General features: G+C 39.2%; 1 protein-coding gene across 1 annotated transcript in view; it reads left to right on the top strand.

Moving 5' to 3' along the window:
- SHANK1 (SH3 and multiple ankyrin repeat domains 1) overlaps window positions 1-15,355 on the top strand; it is a 3,668,399-nt gene that overhangs the window by 998,015 nt on the left and 2,655,029 nt on the right. The window lies entirely within an intron of this gene.

The raw sequence follows: 15,355 nt of genomic DNA, 5'->3' as shown, positions 1-15,355 counted from the left end.
GGAAACATTTTTACATTATAGTTTAACAAGACTATGGAATGTTACAACTCCTAAATATCCATGTTTAGAAGTAGCCATATATATTTGTATTCATTTTTTGTAAACTAGTTACACCAACATTTTACTAGACTACTATGCATTGCTTCTACCCATCATTCTGCTTTGTCTTTTATTTTTATGGCAGAATATTATCCACTACTGGTTTTGAATAATTGTGCTTATATAATGATAATGGCTAATACAGAAATTCCTAGTAGACATCTGCATACTCACTTGGCACAAAATGCATGGTTTTTATGTGCTATATTTGGATTTAGGTGAGATACTATGAATCCATTCAGATTGACTAACCTTTTCCAGATATTCACTTAGACAAGGAAAAAACATGTTTTAAGTTCTGAATGCTGAAGCAATTAAAGTCATCAAATGAAGTGACGATTCCACAGAACATTGTCCCAGGTTATAGTATGATGTGAAGTTAGATTCATTTTTAATCTAGCAAGCTAATGATTGCATTGACCATTCTGCATCATTCTAGGTGGTAGTATAATTTCTTTAATTGTTATACCCTGAAATGGCCTGCCAGGGGCTGCAATACTAACACACATTTTTCCAACCTTTTCCTTCTGTAATTTGGGTGTTCTGACTCTACATTTACTTATTGTGGCAGTGTTATAAATCATTGGTTTCTCAATTCTCTGTGCATTGTATTTTTCCACAGATTTAATAAGATTATTTTTTTTTAGATTAGAAGTTGCTAAATACCTTTCATAGTATATTTCAACCTCACTTAACATCATGTTGGATATACTCTCTGAAAAATGTATAAAGCCTTTTTTTAATATTTCATTGAAGTCAGGATTTTTGCTGAGAGAAAATTTTTGAAAGCTTTCAAATATTGCAGTGGCATATAACAGATAGTGTCCTTAAATTGACTACCCTAAACAATTCATAACCAGTTCATATCAAAATTCTATATAGTTAAAAAGGTTACAGTTATGTACAGAATTTAGTTAAAAAGGGCGAAATATTTTTTAAAACATTATTTTCAGCAATTGATTGCTTCTCTCAAAGAACAGAACATTATAAGCTCAATTCTGTAATATTTCTTTGGACCACTTTCACCCACATTATTACTTTGAATTAGTAGATCCAAAGTGGGATTTGCAAAAAACAGCTGAGAAAGGACATTTACAAATGAAACTGTGCTGCAAAACACCCATTTTCCTGTAAAATTTCTACTCTGTGAATTTCATACCAAACATCTATGTACATAAACATTTAAACTCCTGCACAATAAGTAGTAAATTGGTGACATACATTTTCTTTTTCAAACATTATTTTTAACAAAAGCCAGCAACTATGCAGAAAAATCACAGTTTGAGCTTAGATTTTGAAAATAACCTTTATGGATCATCACCATCTGAATTATAATGCTGAATTTTTTCAAATCAGTACAAAGCCCAATTGCCAAAAAAGTACTATGAGGTGACATTTAAACTGATTTGGGCTTCTTCTTTTGTCCCTACCTGGCAGCCAGTAGAGGTGGTTGACCATGTATTTGGTATGCTGCTGTGGGTGTCACTGGATTCTGGACTTCCTTCATGACACCTATCCATGCTGTTCAGCAATGTTTCTGGCCTCCTGTAGATCAAGTCACTTGCTTTACAGGTCATCTTTAACTTGTTTAGCCCACATCCTTTTAGGTGCAGATATGTGAACTCTCCAGTTTGTGGGAAGCTCTCTACATAATAGTCTTTATGGTAAGTGGCAGGTGACAATCCTGCACATGTCCAAACCAGCAGCGCCTCCTGTTCTGGATCTGTTCACTGATCATTGCTTGCTGATCCCATTTCATCTGGATGCTCTCATTTCTAATGCAGTCACAAAGTGAGATTCCCAAGATTTGGAAAACCTCAAGCATGTTCAGGTGTGGCTTGAGGAGGATCCATATTTTCAATCCATAAAGGATAATTGGCAAGATCAGTGCCTGGAAAAGATGAATCATGGTGGTGATAGAAATGTTTGTCCTCTTCCATAGACACTACTTGAGTGAAGCAAATGCTGCAGTGGCATGTCTAATCCTGCTATGCACTTAAATGGTGCTGTCATCTGTGAACATTAAGTCACTCACAGAATGGGCTTCATTATACTGGACTCTGTTCCTGTCCTCAAATACTGTTCTCATGATGACATCCACCACTATGTTGAACAGCAGTGGAGAGAACACATCCCCTTGATAGACCCCAATCATGGGTGGTAAGCTCTTCAGACAGTTCATTCTGAATGCACAGTGTGGCTAGATGAACTAATATAACTAATGTAAACTAATGTATGACATCCTGACCCAGAGACTCCCCATATTCTGGAATAGACTGCCCATACATGTCAAGCAGAGTGCCTCCTTGGCGCTCTTCAAAAGGAACCTTGACGATTGGATGGGAGATAGGAAATTCACCCTGGGGATCATGTCAGTCACCCTGCTAGACAGGGGTCCAGGGAAGTAAATATTGCAGGAAGAAATATCCAGGGAATTGTTATAGCTAGGCTTGTATAGGTCCTAGGGCCGATAGTCTAGTACCAACCTATGAACCTATTTGAAGGAGTCAGATAATTTTCTTCAGCATGTGCTTGTTCTTCAATGTCTTCCACAAGAAAGGCTAGTGGGTACAGTCAAATGCATACTTGAAATTGATAAATACAATAACTGTACATTGTCCACATGGGATTCTTTCCTCCATAAGCTGATGAATAGTGAAGATTTGATCATAGCATCCTCTCTTTGGTCTTAATATGCCCACTTCTTACCTACTGCTTTGCTTGCAGTGTTTCTGCAGCCTGGATTGTATGATCTTCATAAAGACTTTGCTGATGACGTATAGCAGGCTAATTCCATGGTGGTAGTTGCATTCCCTGTTGTCCCCCTTCTTGTGGATGGGTCCAATTATGTCCTTCTTCCATGTGGATGGAATCTGTTCTGTAGCCCATAGCAGCTCAGTTAGTGCGTGGAGTCGGTGGAGCAGGATATCGCCTCCAGCCTTGATTGCTTCTGCAGTGACCTGATCTACTCCTGGTGCCTTGCCATTTTTTCATGTTCTGATAGCTGATTTCACCTTTTTGACTGTTTTGCTTTGCATCAGTCATTGGGGCCTCAGTGAGATCAATGGGTGTTGGATCAAGCATTGGTGCATGAGGCGGGTCATGGTTGTAAAGCTCATGAAAGAATTCCTTCCAACATTTCAGGCATTCACAAAGTGAGGGCATGAATATCCCATCTGTTTTTTTGAAGTTGTCACTGGTGAGTTTGGTATTCCCACTCAGTCATTTGAGGGTGCTGCACAGGGTGTGGTACTCATGTCTGGATGCCACCTCCTCAAGTTCGGCTGCAACCTGGCTCCAATATGCTTCCCTTTCTGCTTTCAGCCTCTGGTGAACTTCTCAACTGAGTTTCCAGTGTTGCTCATAGTTGACAAGCTTCACCTGCTTCTGTTGGGCTATAAGATCCAGGCACTCTTCAAATATCCATGCCTGCTTTCAGATGCAGATGGATGAGCATAGCATTTTCACACATTCCATGATGGAGTTTGATATTTGCTTTTCTGCCTCATCCACATCCTCCATTTTGGCCAAAGCTGTGAACCGGTTTGACAGTGCAATCTGCAATTTCTATTTGTGCGTGGGGCCATCAGTTGCTTCCAGTCCAAACTGGCTGGTGGAGCTGATTTATGTTTTGCATGCTGTAAGCAAAGCTGCACCATTGGATGAATGAAGTAATGATCAGAGCCACAGTTAGGTCCTTGTATAGCACTGATATCCTTGAGTGATGATCAGAAGCAGGAGTTGACCAGGAAGTAGTCTAATATGGCCATGTACTCACCGGATGGGTTTCACCATGTGAATACTGTTTGCAGGGATGCTGGAAATGGCTATTTTCCGCAATGAAATTATTTGATGTAGCAAAGGACAGACATTGTAGGCCATTGTCATTCATGTTCCCATGGCCAAATCTACCCATCGTTCCTTCCTAACTGGATCTGTCCTCATTGATGTGGGCATTGAAGTCTCACACTAAGATAATCTTCTTGGTCCATGGGATAGAATCCAGCATGTAATGGAGATAGTTGTAGAAGTTATCCTTGTCTTAGTCTAGACACATCTCAGTTGGTGCAAAGATGGACAGAATGCGGGGCTTGATGGTACCATTGCCAGTGAACACTGCCAGATGGTCCGTTATTGGTTGGAAAGTGATTTTCCTTGATTCAGCCCAGCTATCCACTATAAACGTGACACCAGCCTAATACTTGTCACTGCCAGAGAAGTACAGCATCATTGTTTCATTGTCTGTAGGTGTTTGAACAGTCAACTTTCCAGATCCATTGAGTTGTAATTCCAACACTGCAGTGATTGAGATTTTGCATTTCATGAGTTCCTTGGCAGTGATTTCCTTTTGACCAACATGCTGGCTGCTTTGAACATTCCACACAGAGATGCGGGTTTCCAACTTCAGTGTAATGAATTTGCTTCGGCCAGTAGCCCATGTTAAATAAAATCAAGAGTTCAATACACAGGAGGTTCAGGTTTAAAAGTTTACTAGTGTACACCAGGAGGCAAAAAACGTACAAGTACAGAATTCTGTCTGACATGAAACAGGAAATATACAATTTTATATAGTCTTTACATTCAAGCTGTGCCCACCTTACTGACGTGGTATGTCACAGGGCATCTACATCACTCTAGCTTACAATGTTCTATTCATTGATTTATGCTGATGCTATATATTTTAAAAAAGTTTTCCTCTGGTAACAATACGACCTTGCTATCCACCTGGTCAGACATAATGTCTTTCTGTAAAGTTACTTCTTCAAGGATTCAAACTAGTCCAAATACAATAGTAGATTCAGTCTTTTAATACACTTCTTTGTTTCCTGTAACACTTTCCCAAGAGCTGCATGTTATCTTAGTAACACATACACAAGGCCAAATCATCCCAGCAGGAAAGAGCAGACGATTTCATTATTTCACATATTTAATTTCCTGACCCAGCAGATAATCACTTGTGAAAAGCATAAACATTTAAACTTGCTGAGCCGTTAGCTGCCAGGGTCAGAGGTCAACTTGCTACAAGCCACACTGCAGTTTCAAAACTACTTGCAATTACACATGAATTCAGCCTTTTTGTTATATCATTAATAGAATAAAATGCATTACATACTACTTTGTTTTTAAACTAGCATTTCACATATATTTAAATGCATATTTTTCTAACATTTTCCCTCCTATTAATTCTTTTTATTCTATTTTGAAGTATGCATAATGTCATTTCGTCTCCTAACTTCTTCCACTAAGGATTTTTAGCTAGGTGAGTCATTTGATCTATACTTCAGAAAAAGTTTCATCTGAGATCAACTTTTCAATCTCGATATCTTGGTACAAAGTTTTAGTAACAGATACATCAATAAAATCTTTGATTAATCTTTTCATGCAGGGAATTTCACAACAAACACATGCTCCTATTAGGAGTATACCCACACAAATAGCAATCAGAATATTCATTAGGATGGAACCCCACCCCCCGAATAGATTCTGGAAAAAGTCCGTCAGTGGGTTTGGGCCTGGTTCAGTCATGGCTGATACTTGCTGAATTACCTCTAGGTGTTTGTTAATTTCATGCCTATTGTCTGGTATGTATGCACAGCATTCTTTTTTGATAAGCACACACGTACCACCTCTCGCTGCTAGGGTGAAGTCAAGAGCCATTCGATTTTGTAGCACAACAGTTCTCATTGCATTCAGTTCATTAGTCACCAGTTCTAGGGCAGAGAAAGTTGCATTGCTCATTACTTCGAGAAGTTTTGACAGCTTTCTCAGCTCCCAGATCGATTTGACTGCTCCATATGCTGGGAATATTCCTGCCCAAGATATAGCACGGTCACTCAAGTCCATATGAGTCAATTTGCTTTTGTCCTTTACGTTATTATGGTCTTTCCAGCCAGCTTTGAGACATCCTACTGGATTTACAGGTTTCTCGACTGGACCTCCAGGTTTCCGAGCTGCTTCTCTTACGTTTTGTATCTTTCCCAAAGGAAATTCTGCAGTATGTCTTATTGCCGGAACCAGATAACCCAAAAAACAACTGCCGGACCAATTCTCAGGTAGCCATTTATATGCCTTTTTCCCATAAATAAAATAACAGTTTTCTACTTTAGTACTAATACGCATTAACCCTGCATGAAACATTTTCTGGTCTATAACTGACAATTCTTTAAATAAAACAGGATTCTTGTGAATTTCATTCATGGCTGTTTTCAGTGAGTTCAAATATGAGTCATAATTAGTATTGCAAAGAATATTGCCATTACTAGTCTTAATATAACACCGATAAGATATTGTTATATTACATTTTCTCCAGCCCACCTGGAGAGTGTCATTTTTGTAAAAACATACAATTCCCTTTTGTGTGAGAGGTAAAAATAAAGCTATTTTGTCCTGTGATCTCACAGTTCCTGTATCAAAAAGTAAATTCTCCTAAGTCTCATTTATCCCCAAAGGGACAGCGGACATTATCAGTCCTCCATATGCTGTTGGTATAGCTGTACAAACCCAGCAATTCGAAATGTTCATAGTTTCTGCATATACACGCTTCATAGCTAGGTATGTGTTAAAATTTGGATACCAGTCTATAGACGTTTCATCACGCCTTCCCACTTTCACTTGTGTGGCTGAGTGAAGGAAAAACCACAACAAGAGGAAAATTGTCACAATTATAGTCAATAAATGTATACTCAACAAAATGATTATGCAACATCTCTGGGGTTGGTCTAAATTTCTATTCACTTTGTTCTTGGCCATTTTGCCCTTGTTGTATATCAGTCACAAAGTTTTTATCAAGTTGAAAGTTCTTTTCCGGTTTGCAGTGTGTCACATGAACCCAGGACGTCCTCTCAGCCACTCTGACTGCAGTAGGCATTGCCAACAGTACCTGATACAGCCCTTCCCACTTTGGACTCGCCCAATTCTTTCTCTTTGTCACTTTTAGCCACACCCACGTTCCGGGATCCAAAACTGCTTCCACCGGTCTGGTCTGTTCCTATTTGTTAACAGTTTCCTCATATAACTAGCTAATGAACTATCAGCCTCTTGTTCTGTGGGTATGAGAGCTTTCCACTGAGGCACATAATATGCTCTCCCAAAAACCATTTCAAAGGGAGTCAAACCCTTCACATTTGGAACCATTCTCATACTCAGCAGTGCTAAAGGCAGACAATGTATCCAATTCTTTTGGGTCTCTTCAACTAACATCCTAAGTTTACTTTTAAGAGTTCCATTGTACCTTTCCACCAGTCCTGCTGACTGTGGGTGGTAGGCACAATGGTTTTTCAAGGAGATTCCAAAAAATCTTCCAAGTTGCTGAATTGTCTGATTGACGAAATGTGTGCCATTGTCACTATAAATCCTTTCCGGAATGCCAAACCTAGGGATCACTTCTTTTATCAGGGCTTTTGCCACTGTTGCTGCATCCGGATTTTTAGTTGGACAAGCTTCTACCCATTTAGAAAACATATCTACAATGACTAAACAATATTTTTTCCCTTCACACTTATTTAATTCTATAAAATTCATACAAATAGTATGGAACGGATACGGTGGTATAGGAAAACTTCCTTGCTTAGGTTTAAATGCCCCTTGTGCATGATGCTTGTTACAAGTATGACAAGCTGCACAAAACTTTTTTGTATAGTTTGTGAATCCATATGTTTGGAATATTCGGTTTACTAACTGTACCATCCCCCCTGTTGGGACATGGCACTGCCCATGGCTCAACAAAGCTGCATATCTAAATAAATTAGACGGCAATATTGTTTTTTTCTCTTTGGAAATGTACAGTCCATTTTCAAGAATTGCGCCTTGTTTTTCCCATTTTTGTTTTTCTGCTTTTGTAGTAAGCATCTACATTGTTTTTAACATGTCTAAATCTAAAATCTCAGAGGGTTGTAATTCCTCATTCAAAAGTAAAGTTTCTGAGTCTGAGGCCGCTTGCTTTGCAGCTACATCAGCTCTTGCATTGCCTTTTGAAATTCTATCCTGTTGTTTTGTATGAGCTATACATTTGCAAATAGCTACTTTGGAAGGTAACTGAATAGATTCTAATAATTCCAAAATAAATTGCGCATGATTAATTGGTTTTCCACTAGATGTTATCATTCCCCTATTTTTCCATTGTTGTGCAAATACATGTACTGTAGAGAAAGCATACTGACTATCAGTATATATGTTTACACATTTGTCTTTTGCTAAAGTACATGCCCGTGTCAAAGCTAGCAATTCTGCTGCTTGTGCAGATAAGTTATATGGTAAGGATTGGGCTTCTAAAATTTCAGTGTCTGTAACTACTGCATACCCCCACTAGATTCTTTCCTGTAGGGCCCCTTCTGCATGAGCCGTCAACGTAATATGTCACCTCGGCATTATCCAAGGGCATATCTGTGAGATCTTTTCTAGGCAAGGTTAACTGTTCAATCTCTTGCAGGCAGCTGTGCGGTGTGCCATCTGCAGGGGTTGGAAGTAATGTTGATGGATTTAATGTTGTACATCGTTTAATTGTCATATGAATTTGGCTCAGCAGTATAGTCATACATGAAAGATGTCAAGCAGGAGAAAGATATGTTACTTTTTCTTGCAGTAAAATTATTGCGACTGCATGAGGCACTCTCAATGTGAGAGGGTGGAACAACACCACTGAGGCCGAAGCCTGTACTGCCATTGCAGCTGCAACTACCGCTTGTACACTGTGAGGCAAAGATCGTGCCACTCGGTCTAACTGTGATGAATAATAGGCTATGGGGCATTGCTCATCCCCATGTTGTTGCATCAGTACTGACGTCATATATGCTTGCTTGCAATCTACGGTCTGGAAGAACCATTTGTGATAATTTGGAAGTCCTAAAACTAATGAAGAAGCTATCAACTGCTTCAACCTGCAGAAAGCCGTTTCTGCCTTGGGTGTCCATTGTAAAATATCTTGTGCTGCCATTGGTGTCTTATATATCAAGTCAGTCAGTGGAGCAGATTCCAAAGCATAATTTGGTATCCAACTCCGACAGAAATTAGTTGTCCCCAAGAAGGACATCATTTCCTTCTTGGTTGCTGGTTTGGGTGCTTGCAAAATTGCTGTTTTTCTATCCTCGTCTAATATCCTACCTTCTTTGGATATCACATATCCTAGGTATCTAACTTGTTTTTTCCAAAGTTGTAACTTACTTTTATTTACTTTGTGTCCTTGTGTTGCAAAGAATTTCAATAACGCTACAGTATCCTCCCTGCATTGCTGCTGGGTGGGGGCTGCTAGCAAGATGTCATCTACGTAAAGTAGAATTTGACTACCTCCTGGTGGGGTAAACCCTGCCAGGTTGCTAGCCATTTCTTGTGCAAATATTGTTGGGCTCTCACAATATCCTTGTGGTAGTCGAGTATAAGTATACCTTTTACCCTGAAATGTAAATGCAAACTAATATTGAGTATCAGGATGTATAGGTATCAAAAAGAAAGCATAACTGATATCTACCACAGAGAAATATTTTTGTTGCGGTTTTAAATCGTTTAACAAAGTATGTGGCTCTGGCACCGTGGGTGCTCTGGGTATCACTGCATTGTTCACAGCTTGTAAATCTTGAACCATCCGCCATTCCCCATTTGCTTTTTTAACAGGGAATAGGGGTGTATTACATGGTGAATCAGGAGATTCTACCAGTACTCCTTCTTTGAGTAATGCTGCTGTTATAGGTTTGATTCCTATTTCTGCATCTTTTCTCAAGGGGTATTGTCTTTTCTGTGGCCTAAATGCCGACTTTGGTGTAATTGTAACTGGTCCTGCTGTTCGAATAAGTCCTACATCTGACTTGCCTGTCGACCAAAGAGTCGTTGGTATTTTACTTGAGGCTTTTTAATCTAGCATAGTACCCATCCATTTTCTCATTTTCCTGTTGTATGCATTGATTAATTCAAGTCCAGTCTGCTCTAGGTTTCCATTTCTCAGAGATTCTGTCTGTAAGACCTTTCACTCTGTTGTCTAATTCTGCATCACTATGTGGGAGTGGTTTAAGCTCTGCATTACGAGGATTCCAGGTGCCACAAATCATGTGCCAATCTGGACCTATAATTTGTCTTACTACTTTTTCTACTTCTTCCCCATTCAAGTGGTAACTCAGTCTCATGCCTTGTAAATCTTCTAAAAATGTTGTAAAATTAACTTTCGGATTGGGGATTCCCTCAGTAGCTTTTTGGATATCCTCCGGTGTCCATGGTCTATATACCAAGAGTGTTGGGTCTTGCCCTGCCTGTCCTGCCTCAGGATTTGGGACCTCTATAAGTGGACATATTTCTTCCTCACTCACATCCTGTAGGTTTCTCTCTATTTGATATGATTCTACGTCCCCACGTATTTTACGTGCTTGGGACCTAGTTTCAATAGGATCTCTAACAAATGGTTGTGGTCTCGCTGAGACTTCAGGATAACGCGGAGGTGGACCAGCCTGTCCACTCGCTTCATATCCTGAAAAGGGTAAAGGAGGGGGCAAGGGAGGAGGAGGAGCTGTTGCTATTACTAAGTTATTATCTTCTTTGTCCCTCTGTTGCTATTACTAAGTTATTATCTTCTTTGTCTAAGAATAATGTTTTTGAATTTTTAATCTTCTGTTCTCTACGATATGTTTTTGAATTTTTAATCTTCTGTTCTCTACGATTTGCTTCCTCAATCCACCTGTGTGCCTGAGGAATGCCTAATTGGCGTTGCTTTTTTGCCTGACCTCCCGCATCGGATTTAAGTTGCTTAAGGAGTTTAACCAGCGAAGTTTTATCTAATTTACCATCAAATTCATATTTGTTAACCCATTTCGTATAATACCTAACATTATCAGAACGTTGTGATTGCATGTATTTTGCGTCTTCGGTTAGGGGCGGATCTCACAATGTTTTAGTGCACTGATTTCCCATGGTAAAAGAAAAATGTTACGTAACCCTTCTTATCACGTGATATCAAGTTTTCAGTTCCTTTTCACAGTTTATCTAGAATAACTGCCTACCTTATTCTGTTACCCTGATCTATGACCAAATATACAGTAATTCCTTTTGTCCCTGATCTGCATAACAAATCTTGACAATAATATTTACTGTAACATAGTCCCTGATCTAAAACAGAAAAAAGGCAAAATGTTCCTACCTGAGCATCCAGTATTTAGCCGTCCAGGATCTGCTCTTCGGCCAGAGATCAGAAAGTGGCCAGCCTCTTTAAACGACAATTCAGTCGGAGGTCTTTTCAACCAAGAAGAACCGTTTCGGTAACTTCTCCTGCGCAGTATTCGACCACCGGTAGACTCTGATCTGCAGCTGTCTGAGGGATTTCCGGCTAAGAAGGACCAAACTGTTAAATAAAATCAAGAGTTCAATACACAGGAGGTTCAGGTTTAAAAGTTTACTAGTGCACACCAGGAGGCACAAAACGTACAAGTACAGAATTTTGTCTGACATGAAACAGGAAGTATACAATTTTATATAGTCTTTACATTCAAGCTGTGCCCACCTTACTGACGTGGTATGTCACAGGGCATCTACATCACTTTAGCTTACAATGTTCTATTCATTGATTTATGCTGATGCTATATATTTTAAAAAGTTTTCCTCTGGTAACAATACGGCCTTGCTATCCACCTGGTCAGACATAATGTCTTTCTGTAAAGTTACTTCTTCAAGGCTTCAAACTAGTCCGAATACAATAGCAGATTCAGTCTTTTAATACACTTCTTTGTTTCCTGTAACACTTTGCCAACAGCTGCATGTTATCTTAGTAACACATACACAAGGACAAATCATCCCAGCAGGAAAGAGCAGAAGATTTCATTATTTCACATATTTAATTTCCTGACCCAGCAGATAATCACTTGTGAAAAGCATAAACATTAAAACTTGCTGAGCTGGCAGCTGCCAGGGTCAGAGGTCAACTTGCTACAAGCCACACTGCAGTTTCAAAACTACTTGCAATTACACATGAATTCAGCCTTTTTGTTATATCATTAATAGAATAAAATGCATTACATACTACTTTGCTTTTAAACTAGCATTTCACATATATTTAAATGCATATTTTTCTAACAGCCCACTTCTCACCAGCACCCTGGGTATCCAATTTTGGCGCATCAGCTGTCCCGGATGTGATAGCATAAGCAAATGAGTTTTTTCTAATTTCCATGCAGTTTATTGTCTAGTTTTCCAAGTTTCACAGTTCTGGCACTGCGGCAGGTTCATAGGTTGGTACTAGGCTATCAGCCCTAGGGCCTATACAAGCCTAGCCATAACAATTCCCTGGCTATTTCTTCCCACAGTATTTTCTTCCCTGGACCCCTGTCTAGCAGGGTGACTGACGTGATCCATGGGATGAATTTCCTTTCTCCCATCCAATCATCAAGGTTCCTTTTGAAGAGAGCCAAAGAGGCACTCTGCTTGACATGTATGGGCAGTCTATTCCAGAGTCTGGGTAGTTTCTGGGACAGGAACCTATCCCTCCAGCATGTTTTACTTCATTGTGATTGCAAGGTTTAGATCCCTGGAGTGTGTGTCTCTGAGGGATTGGGATTTCATTAAGTGTAGCATGTCCAACAGCTCTGGCTTTGACATGGCCTTGTATGTTAAGCAAATATCGCCTCTGAGTATATTTGACAGAGTATAGCTGGAGTTTTTTTAGAAGGTTAGCATAGGGCATCTGCTTTAGGCCTGTGATTTTTTAGTGAGGTATTTCTGTGGCCTTTCCAGTTGTTGCATATGTCTTGAGAGGTACATACCAAACAGGGCATTGCATTCTATAATGGGTCTAATGAGGGATGAGCACAGTGGGACAATGACCTCCTTTTTTCTGGATAAAAATCCCTTAGTGATGGTGTGCCACATAGAAGGATTTCCTGACTGTTATGGCGATGTGGTTATCGAAGGTGAGATCACTGTCCACCTGTGTCACTAAGTCTCTTATCAGACTTTCGGTGTTTAGTGTACTGCCACCTATGCAGTAATTCACAGGTACATGTTTTTTCCCAAAGGGGATAACTATACATTTCTTGGCATTGAGTTTGAGCCCATGGCTCTGGCACCAAGCATCTGTTTCTGTAAGGCCCTTTTGTACATGTAAAAATACTACAAAGTTGAAAAGTTATAACCTTGCACACCAAACATTAAGACACACTACAGAATATACTATTATTTTACATAAATCACTAAATGTAAAATTTATATTGAAAAAATATAAATGCTGATTGTACAAATGCAGTAAGGCAGTCAGGCATGCACACAGTACAGATGGGTAGACATCCACAACAGCTTTGAGTATTAGGGAATATTAGTACCAGCACATACGCCTTGTGTCTTATTGTATACACAACCCTCAACTTTAGAATGCCTTATTCCTGTTATGCATTGAATAATGTCCAATCATAGTGCTTCCATCTCTGATTTAGTTCCTCGCTGAGCTCCTTCTCAGTGGAGTCTTTATGTCCTTCCTGTGTCTATAGGGGCTTCAAGTGACTTTGGTGTTTTTACATATGCTAAAAACATGCTGATACATTCAGTTGTTGATCTTCAAAAATGTCCTTTATGTGAATGCATTCTGCATGTGAGCATCTGCCTTGTATGCACCGCATCACGTGATAGACAGATGTCTCATCCTGGCTTAGTTGAGTGATTACTCCCATTCCAGGTTTAACTGGCATCTCTTACAGTCCTGAATGGGATAAAAGTAGGTATCACAAAATGAATGAATGAATGGACGAATGAATGAGTGTAATTGTATATTTATTTATTTATTTACATTTGTTTACTGGGGAAAGTCTGACTGGGCCAAAAAGCCATTTACAGCAGAAGCCTGTGAAGAAAAGCTCCACAGAAATATAGGCAAAATCCAATAATCAGTACAATGGTGCACATACAGTAAGATGGAGAATACACAGCCTCTAGTTAGTCTGTAGAAAGCAGTATTCTTAGGATCATAGGAAATTACTAAGCTAATGGCCCTAGAACCCTTACAAGCCTAGCCAAGAATTTATCTCCCAAAAAAAAAAAAAAAAAAAAAAAAAACAGAACAAACCTCAATCAGCACCTGTCATCCCTGTCAATGAGGAACAAAGGTGGAACCCTTGGGACGAATTTGTGGTTTCGCATCCACTCATTAAGTTTGCGTTTGAAGAGAGTCAGTGAGGTACTCTGTTTGACATGTATGGGAAGTCTATTCCAGAGATGGGGCAACCTCTGAAAGACAAAACTGTCTCTCCAGCAGGTTTTGTTGATGACACATATTAGATTTGGGCCTATCAAGTGGGTAATGCACAAGGAGATAGACTTACGGATATGTGAGCATCTCCAGTAGGGCAGGGTCTGACATTGCCTTGTAGGTGAGACACAGATTGCCTCAACAATACAGTACAATACAGTTTTCTAGTAGATACAGGTTCAAAAGAAAAACAAACAAGCATTTCAGTGAAGATCACTGTGAGAAAAATAAAATTAGTACTACGAATATATTAAATAATAGTTCAGAACAAATGAGATTACCTTTATATATATATATATATATATTAGTGATAATAAACACTGAGGAGAGGGAGAAAATGAGGTAAGGAGTGGACAGTGTGTTGAGAGAGTTATAGATATCTTGTCAGTCAGGTTTGGTGCAGGAGCAATGCCAGATCTTGGATAGATGTTCAAATAGTAGTTTGAAATTGGTAGATTCAGGTGTGTTTTGGAAGATGTGCAGTAGCGAGTTCCATAATTTGGCTATTTGATTTGAGAACAGGGCTTTACTGTGAGTGTTGTCAGCTTTGTTTACAGTGAGAAAGTTTCTGTCTGCAGATTTTAGAGTTCGTGGACATGAGTAGGGAACAACAAGCTCCTTGAGGGATGGGCAGCTGTCAGAATGGAAGATGATATTGTGTGTGAATTTAAGTTGGGACAGATGGAGAAGGTTAGGTAGCTCGAGCCAATTTAATTTATGTAGAGCAATCCTATGGTGGGTTTGGTGGGGAAGCTTGGCTGTGAAGTGGGCTATTTTGTTGTAGCAAGTTTCCAGTTTGGTTAAGGCTGATGTTTTTTTTTTTTTTTTTTTCCAATAAATTTTTATTCATTTTATAAAACAGACATTTAAGAGTTTTGTACATGTAAGTAGAATTGAATAGGAATATTTCAACTCATAACTAAAAGACAATCATTCAGGAGAGTTTACATATAACAATAATAATAAAACATTACTAAATATATACACTATATACAAGTTAGGTATCCTGAACAGATAAAAAGAAAGGAAAAAAAAAAAAACACTGTAAGA

Source organism: Protopterus annectens, chromosome 17.part0 (assembly GCF_019279795.1).
Source record: "Protopterus annectens isolate FY-2018-M chromosome 17.part0, PAN1.0, whole genome shotgun sequence".
NCBI classification, from domain to species: domain Eukaryota; kingdom Metazoa; phylum Chordata; order Ceratodontiformes; family Protopteridae; genus Protopterus; species Protopterus annectens.
This window is presented reverse-complemented; position numbering and strand designations above follow the sequence as displayed.